This window comes from Ranitomeya variabilis, chromosome 8 (assembly GCF_051348905.1).
Source record: "Ranitomeya variabilis isolate aRanVar5 chromosome 8, aRanVar5.hap1, whole genome shotgun sequence".
Classification (NCBI taxonomy): Eukaryota; Metazoa; Chordata; class Amphibia; order Anura; family Dendrobatidae; genus Ranitomeya; species Ranitomeya variabilis.
Window position 1 is genome coordinate 109,176,698 of NC_135239.1, and position 7,355 is coordinate 109,184,052.

General features: G+C 41.3%; 1 protein-coding gene across 1 annotated transcript in view; it reads left to right on the top strand.

Moving 5' to 3' along the window:
- FAM78B (family with sequence similarity 78 member B) overlaps positions 1-1,461 on the top strand; it is a 288,370-nt gene extending 286,909 nt beyond the window's left edge. Inside the window, exon 3 of the mRNA XM_077278543.1 lies at positions 207-1,461. The gene's annotated coding sequence lies outside the window, so the exon portion shown is untranslated. The remainder of the gene's footprint in view (positions 1-206) is intronic.
- The last annotated feature ends 5,894 nt before the right edge of the window (positions 1,462-7,355 follow it).

Genomic DNA, 7,355 nt, shown 5'->3' on the forward strand with positions numbered 1-7,355 from the left:
TGGTGTATTCATTTTTAAAATTTAAGAACATGGGGTGGAAAGTGGGCGGAGCTTCATAAAAATATAACGCGCAATATCTCTGGAACCAAAGCGGCGCAAACGTTCATTTTTGCGGCACAAACCAGCACAAACGCAGCACAAACGAATGGTGTACTTTGATTCATCTTTTGAGAACATGGGGTGCCAACTTCACACAGCTAAAAAAGCTAACCTTTCCCGGAATGCAGTGCTGTGAGTTGTGCATTATAATAGCCGAAGCTGTTAGCAGTGTACCTGTTAACAAGAAAAATGTAAATGCAGGTCTGTATAAGACCTGATGCTAGTGACACAGCCATAGGCTTTACAATGGCACACTACAAAATTGTAGTTCTTCAGTGTGTTGCTATATGGTACTGTATACAGTATTAAATTACATTGTATTCTCTTAATGGGAGCAATGTTTCTAGAGAAAAATGTATCTATAATCCACCACCTGATCAAAATCTATTTCTACTGGATAAATATAGGAACTCATAGATGTCTACAAGTGCTATATTATGTCTCCATACAACTTAATAATAATCACAATTTTAATTTCATTTTTTATGAAATAACAGTTCAAGCAGAGATTAGAAAATGTGTCATATCTTATTAGAGAGAAAAACACCTGACTTATTATCCACTTCTTTTTTTTCCCCATTGATGATAAGTCTTTTAAAAATCTCTCCACTCAGTCAACAAATTTTTCTTAAGAGAGGGATCAAATTACAGCTGCTGGGAATATGCTAGAAAGAGAGTCCAAAACCACTGAAGGCCTAAAGAGCACAAACGGTCTTATTCCTGAAGATGCAGTTACACTTTATGGATTGTATGGAGCTGTAATATAGACATGTGCATGAGTCCTACTAATACAGCCTGCTACTTGGGATTAGTACAGTATCAAAAAGGCAATGTAATTGGAAAGTTAATTCACTTTTACTTAGATGGTCTCTATATGTAGGAGGATGCTCACAAGTGACCATACACTTTGTAGAAGCTCTATAAGATTATTCTGTAAATATCCCATATGGTTAGACCCCTGTAGATACAGAGCGAGGTGGAATGGCTCCTGCTGATGATGAACCCATAACAATCTGTTGTTGACCACCTTGATATTTGGATGCTTTCCGTTGTTGCCAGTTTGCATCTCTCAATCCAAAAAAGAAGTTCCAGAAAATGACACTGTACCATTACAAAATGCCTTCTTTTTATGCCCCTGATTTTTGGGAAAAGTTGCCTTAAACAGGAGGCTTAATTTAATTAATTTTATTATAGGCAGATTATTTAAAATGAGTAAAACTATGAGTGCAATGTATGATGTTCACAAGCAATCAAGACAAACAGGATTTTTTTTTAATATCACTGTGGAACAAATGTGGGTGTTGATTTCTAAGCAACATGAAAACAAATTTCTTTTGTTAAACTTTAAATAAAAAAAACTTAAAAAAGTGTCCTAATTGCAGCAATCATTAATCATTCCTCTCTCCTCCAAGTACAGTGGGGGAAATAAGTATTTGACCCCTTGCTGATTTTGTAAGTTTGTCCACTGACAAAGACATGAACAGTTTATAATTTTAAGGGTGGGTTAATTTTAACATTGAGAGATAGAATATCAAAAATAAAATCCAGAAAATCACATTAAATACATTTATTTGCATTTCACAGTGAGAAATAAGTATTTGATCCCCTACGAACCATTAAGAGTTCTGGCTACTACAGACCAGTTAGACGCTCCTAATAAACGCAGACAGCAGTCTTACATAGTCACCTCTATAAAAGACTCCTGTCCACAGATTCAATTAATCATTCAGACTCAAACTTCTACAACATGGGCAAGACCAAAAAGCTTTATAAGGATGTCAGGGACAAAATCATAGACCACACAAAGCTGGAATGGGCTACAAAATCATAAGTTAGATGCTGGGTGAAAATGAGACAACTGTTGGTGCAATAGTAAGAAAATGGAAGAAATACAAAATGACTGTCAATCGACGTCGATCTGGGGCACCATGCAAAATCTCACCGCGTGGGGGTTTCCTTGATTATGAGGAAGGTGATAGACCAGCCTCAAACTACATGGGGCGAACTTGTTAATGATCTCAAGACAGCTGGGACCACAGTCACGAAGAAAACCATAGGTAACAGGTTTAAAATCCTGTAGTGCCCACAAGGTCCCCCTGCTCAAGAAGGCACATGTGCAAGCCTGTCTGAAGCTTATTAATGAACACCTCGGTGATTTTGTGAGTCATTGGGAGAAGGTGCTGTGGTCAGATGAGACAAAAATTGATGTCTTTGGCATTCACTCAACTCGCCGTGTTTGGAGGAAGAGAAATGCTGCCTATGGCCCAAAGAATACCATCCCCACTGTCAAGCATGGAGGTGGAAACATTATGTTTTGGGGGTGTTTCCCTGCTAAGGGCACAGGACTACTTCACCACATCAATGGGAGAATGGATGGAGCCATGTACTATAAAATCCTGAATGACAACCTCCTTCCCTCCGCCAGGACATAAAAAATGGGTTGAGTCTTCCAGCAAGACAATGACCCAAATCATACAGCCAAGGCAACAAAGGAGTGGCTCAAAAAGAAGCACATTAAGGTCGTGGAGTGGCCTAGCCAGTCTCCAGACCTTAATCCCATAGAAAATTTATGGAGGGCGTTGAAGCTCCGAGTTGCCAAGCGACAGCCTCAAAATCTTAACGATTTAGAGATGATCTGCAAAGAGGAGTGGATTAAAATTCCTCCTTACATGTCCGTAAAACTCATCTTCAACTACAAAAAAGTCTGACTGCTGTGCTTGCCAACAAGGGTTTTGCCACCAAGTATTAAGTCTTGTTTGTCAGAGGTATCAAATACTTATTTCTCACTGCAAAATGCAAATAAATTTATATAATTTATACAATGTGATTTTCTGGATTTTATTGTTGATGTTCTGTTTCTCAATGTTAAAATTAACATACCCTTAAAATTATAGACTGCTCATGTCTTTGTCAGTGGGCAAATTTACAAAATCAGCAAGTGATCAAATATTTATTTCCCCCACTGTATATTGTCCAATGTCATTCACTTGTCACTGAGTATCATCAGCATAGCGCTTCGTGAAATATGAAATCAGAGGCTTACAGAAGTACAGTACTGCCCCCCAAAAATCTATGGGTTATAGGTCCATGTAAATTGGAAGTTATACAGTATGGCAAAACCTTGTCTTAACAGCTGACCTGCTAATTTTCAACTAGCATAATAAGCATTTAATTCTAAAGGTAGGTTTTTCAATGGTGAGCTCTAGTGATAAGCGAGCACTAAAATGCTTGGATGCTCATTACTCAAACTGAGCAATTTCTAAATCTCGGATGCTCGTTTTGAGTAAAGAGTATAATGGGAGTCAATGGGAAATCAAAGCATTTTTCTAGCACACCCTACATGGAGGTCTGGGGGGCAGTGAAAATGTTGAAATGGATGGAAAAAGTTCTGAATTGAAGGAGAACAGAATGGGAAATTCCCCTGGAAGCATCTCTGACTCCAAAATTGCTTCTGAGAACAACAGTGTCACACTATTGTTCCACTTTAACCCTTTCACCCTGAACCTTTTTTCATCTTCCTGACTAGGCCAATTTTTTCAAGTCTTACCACTGTCACTTTGTGAGGTAATCACTCTGGAATGCTTCAATGGATCCCACTGATTCTGAGATTGTTTTTTCGTGACATATTGTACTTCATGGCAGTGGTAAAGTTTCATTGATATGACTTACATTTATTTGTGAAAAAATTGGAAATTTGGTGAAAATTTTGAACATTTTGCAACTTTCAAAGTTTTAATTTTTATGCCCTTAAATCAAAGATTCATGTCACATAAAATAGTTAATAAATAATATTTCCAGCTTGTCTATTTTCCATCTGCACAATTTTTTAAACATAATTTTTGTGTTAGGAAGTTAGAAGGGTTAAACTTTGACCAGCAATTTCTCATTTTTACAACAAAATTTACAAAGCCATTTTTTTACGGACCACATCACATTTGAAGTGACTTTGAGGGGCATACATGACAGAATATACCAAAAAGTGACAATATTTTAAAAATGTCACCCCCAAGGTGCTCAAAACCACATTAGAGAAGTTTGTTAACCCTTTAGGTGCTTCACGCGATTTAATAAATTTGTGGAGGGAAAAAAATAAACATTTAACTTTTTTCACAAAAATGTTCATTTAGACTGAATTGTTTTTACTTTCAAAAGGTTAAAAGGAAAAAATGGACCATAAAATTTGTTGTGTAATTACTCATGAGCACACTGATACCCCATATGTGGGTAGAAACCATTGTTTGTGCACATGGCAGGGCTCTGAAGGGAAGGAGAACCATTTGACATTTGAATGTAAGATTTGCTGGAATAATTAACGGATGCCATGTCGGGTTTGGAGTTAAGAAAAAAACGTAAGCACTACTGTAGTCAGTGTCCAAGTAGGTTCCCAAACCATCAATAAGTAGTAAATAAACTTGGCACTCAACTGATGAAGATGAAGATATTTTAATGCAGTCCAAATTAATGTAGTAAACAAAACGTTACGGTCAAATTGACCTTCCTCAGTTACAATAAAAGAAATATACAAATACATAAATGAAAACCAAAAAGAAAAACAGGGAAAATAAAGTACCGTATTTTTTGGACTATAAGACGCACCGGACCATAAGGCGCACCCCAAATTTGGGGTGAAAATTGCAGAAAAAAATATTTTTTATAAGATGGGGGTCCGTCTTATTGTCCGAATTTACAGTATCTTACCTGAGGGCTGGTGGTGGCAGAGCAGGGTCACAGGAGGCATGGTGGCAGCAGAGGTGGGGTGATGCGGTACGGCGTGCACCTGAGCAGGGTCCCTTCCTGCTTAGGTGGGCGACGCCACGGCCTGGTGTCCATGGGAGGGTGGCAGCAGTGGTTACCGACAGAGGTGCTGGGATGAGGAGGCACAGTGAGAGGTATGGCGTGAGAGGGGTCCCTTTCCCCGGTGAGGTGATGGAAGGATCTCGTGGGCACATGGACTGGAGATGATGGAGGTAGTGGTGTACATTGTGAAGCGAGTATTCCACAGGAGCTCAGATGTCTGAGTCCTTGCCGCTTCCCGGCGCTCCTCAGCGCAATTATTTCAGAAGCCGGTAATAAGTGAGGAGCTCCGCTACCGAGACACAGCCGCCATGACTGGACACTGCGGGAAAAGCGCCTCTGTACTGCTGCGAGCCCTGCTGGAGGCGGAGAGCCGGCCGTGCCATGCGGTGCTGAGCAGCGCCGGGAAGCGGCAAGGACTCAGACATCTGAGCTCCTGTGGAATACTCGCTTCACAATGTACACCACTACCTCCATCATCTCCAGTCCATGTGCCCACGAGATCCTTCCTGAACCTTGCTGCACCCATCCTGGGAAGCAAAAGGATGGAGTATACGGAGTCCAAAGTCCCGGTGAGGTGATGCAGCAGCCCGGTAATGCAGCAGAGCCGGGTGAATCCTGCTGATATCGGTGGGCGTGGCCATCATACTGAGGCCGCGCATGCGCAGATGGAGCTCTCTGCTGCCCCGGGGCTTCAGAAAAATGGCCGCGGGATGCCGCGCGTGCGCAGATGGGGATCGCGGCGGCCATTTTCCTGAAGCCGAGTTCGCATCTCTGCTTCAGGAAAATGGCCCCCGCGATCCCCATCTGCGCACGTGCGGCATCCCGCGGCCATTTTCCAGAAGCCCCGGGCAGCAGAGCGCTCTATCTGCGCACGCACGGCCTCAGGAAGATGGCCGCGCCCACCGATAACAACAGGATTCACCCGGCTCTGCTGCCTTACCGGGCTGCTGCATCACCTCACCGGGAAAAGGGACCCCGCTCACTGCACCTCCTCATCTCCGCACCTCTGCTGCCACACCTCTGCTGCCGCACCTCTGCCACCGCACCTCTGCCGCCACGGTAAGCCTGCATTGCGACTATTAGACGCACCCCCCATTTTCCCCCCTTTTTTTGGGGGGAAAAAGTGCGTCTTGTAGTCCGAAAAATACGGTATATACTGTACATCAAAATGATTGGTCAAAATACAAAGCAACATGCACATATGCGGTAATATCTACAATATTGTAAGTCAACATATAACGTTAACCTAATGCAAGGAAAGATAAGGGATGGAGCAAAAAGGGGATAAGAAGAGAGGAATGGAGGAGACCTAACTGACTGCTACTGTATGTGGATGGTAGACTAGTAGAGCAGTATGGTATTCCGTTCATAATATGTATATTCCCTGTCATATGTTGTTTGTATGGTCTAAAAAAAGTGCTGCTATAAGGATAATGCCTACCCTTTCCTTGCATTAGAATGCTCACACGCATATTTACTACTTATATCGTGCTTGGAGGACCCCTGATGTGGAAACCCCTCCACAAGTGACACTATTTTTGGAAACTAAGCCCCTCAGGGAACTTATCTAGATGTGTGGTGAGCACCTTGAAAACCCCAGGTGCTTCACAGAAGTTTATAATAACTTTGAGCTGTCAAAATAAAAAAAATAAAAAAATTTCACACAAAAATGTATTTTAGCCCCAAATGTTGCATTTTCATAAGAGTAACAGGAGACATTGCACCATATAATATGTTGTGCAATTTCTCCTGAATATGCTGATACCCAATATGTGGAGGAAAACTACTGTTTTTGGCACTCAGAAGGAAAAGAGCACCACTTGATTTTTTTGAATGCAAAATTTGCTGGAATAATTAGCAGAAGCCATGTCGTGTTTGGAGAGTCCCTTATGTGCCTAAACAGTAGAAACCCTCAAAAGTGACACCATTTTGGAAACTAGACCCTCAATCTAGGGTGGTGAGCACCTTGAACACACAGATGCTTCATAGAAGTTTAAAACATTGAGCCATGATCACATTTTTTAGACAAAAATGTTTTTCAGCCCCAAATTTTGCATTTTCACAAGGGTAACAGGAGAAAATGGATCTCCAAAATTTGTTGTGCAATTTGTCCTTAGTACACGATACCCCATATGTGGTCGAAAACTACTTCTGAGCACAGTGCAAAGTTCAGAAGGGAAGAAGCGCCATATTGCAAATTTTGCCGGACTGGTTTGATGATGCCATGTCACATTGGTAGAGACCCTGAGGTGCCAAACCAGCAGAATCCCCCATAAGTTACCCCATTTTACAATTTTACAAGCTACACCACTGAATTAATTAATCTAGGGGTGCAGTGATCATATTGCCACCGCAGGTGTGTCACAGAACTTTATACCATTGGGCAGTGAAGAAAAAATAATTACATTTTTACCAAGATTGAGTGTTAGCCCCAGATTTTACATTTTTATACTGGGAAA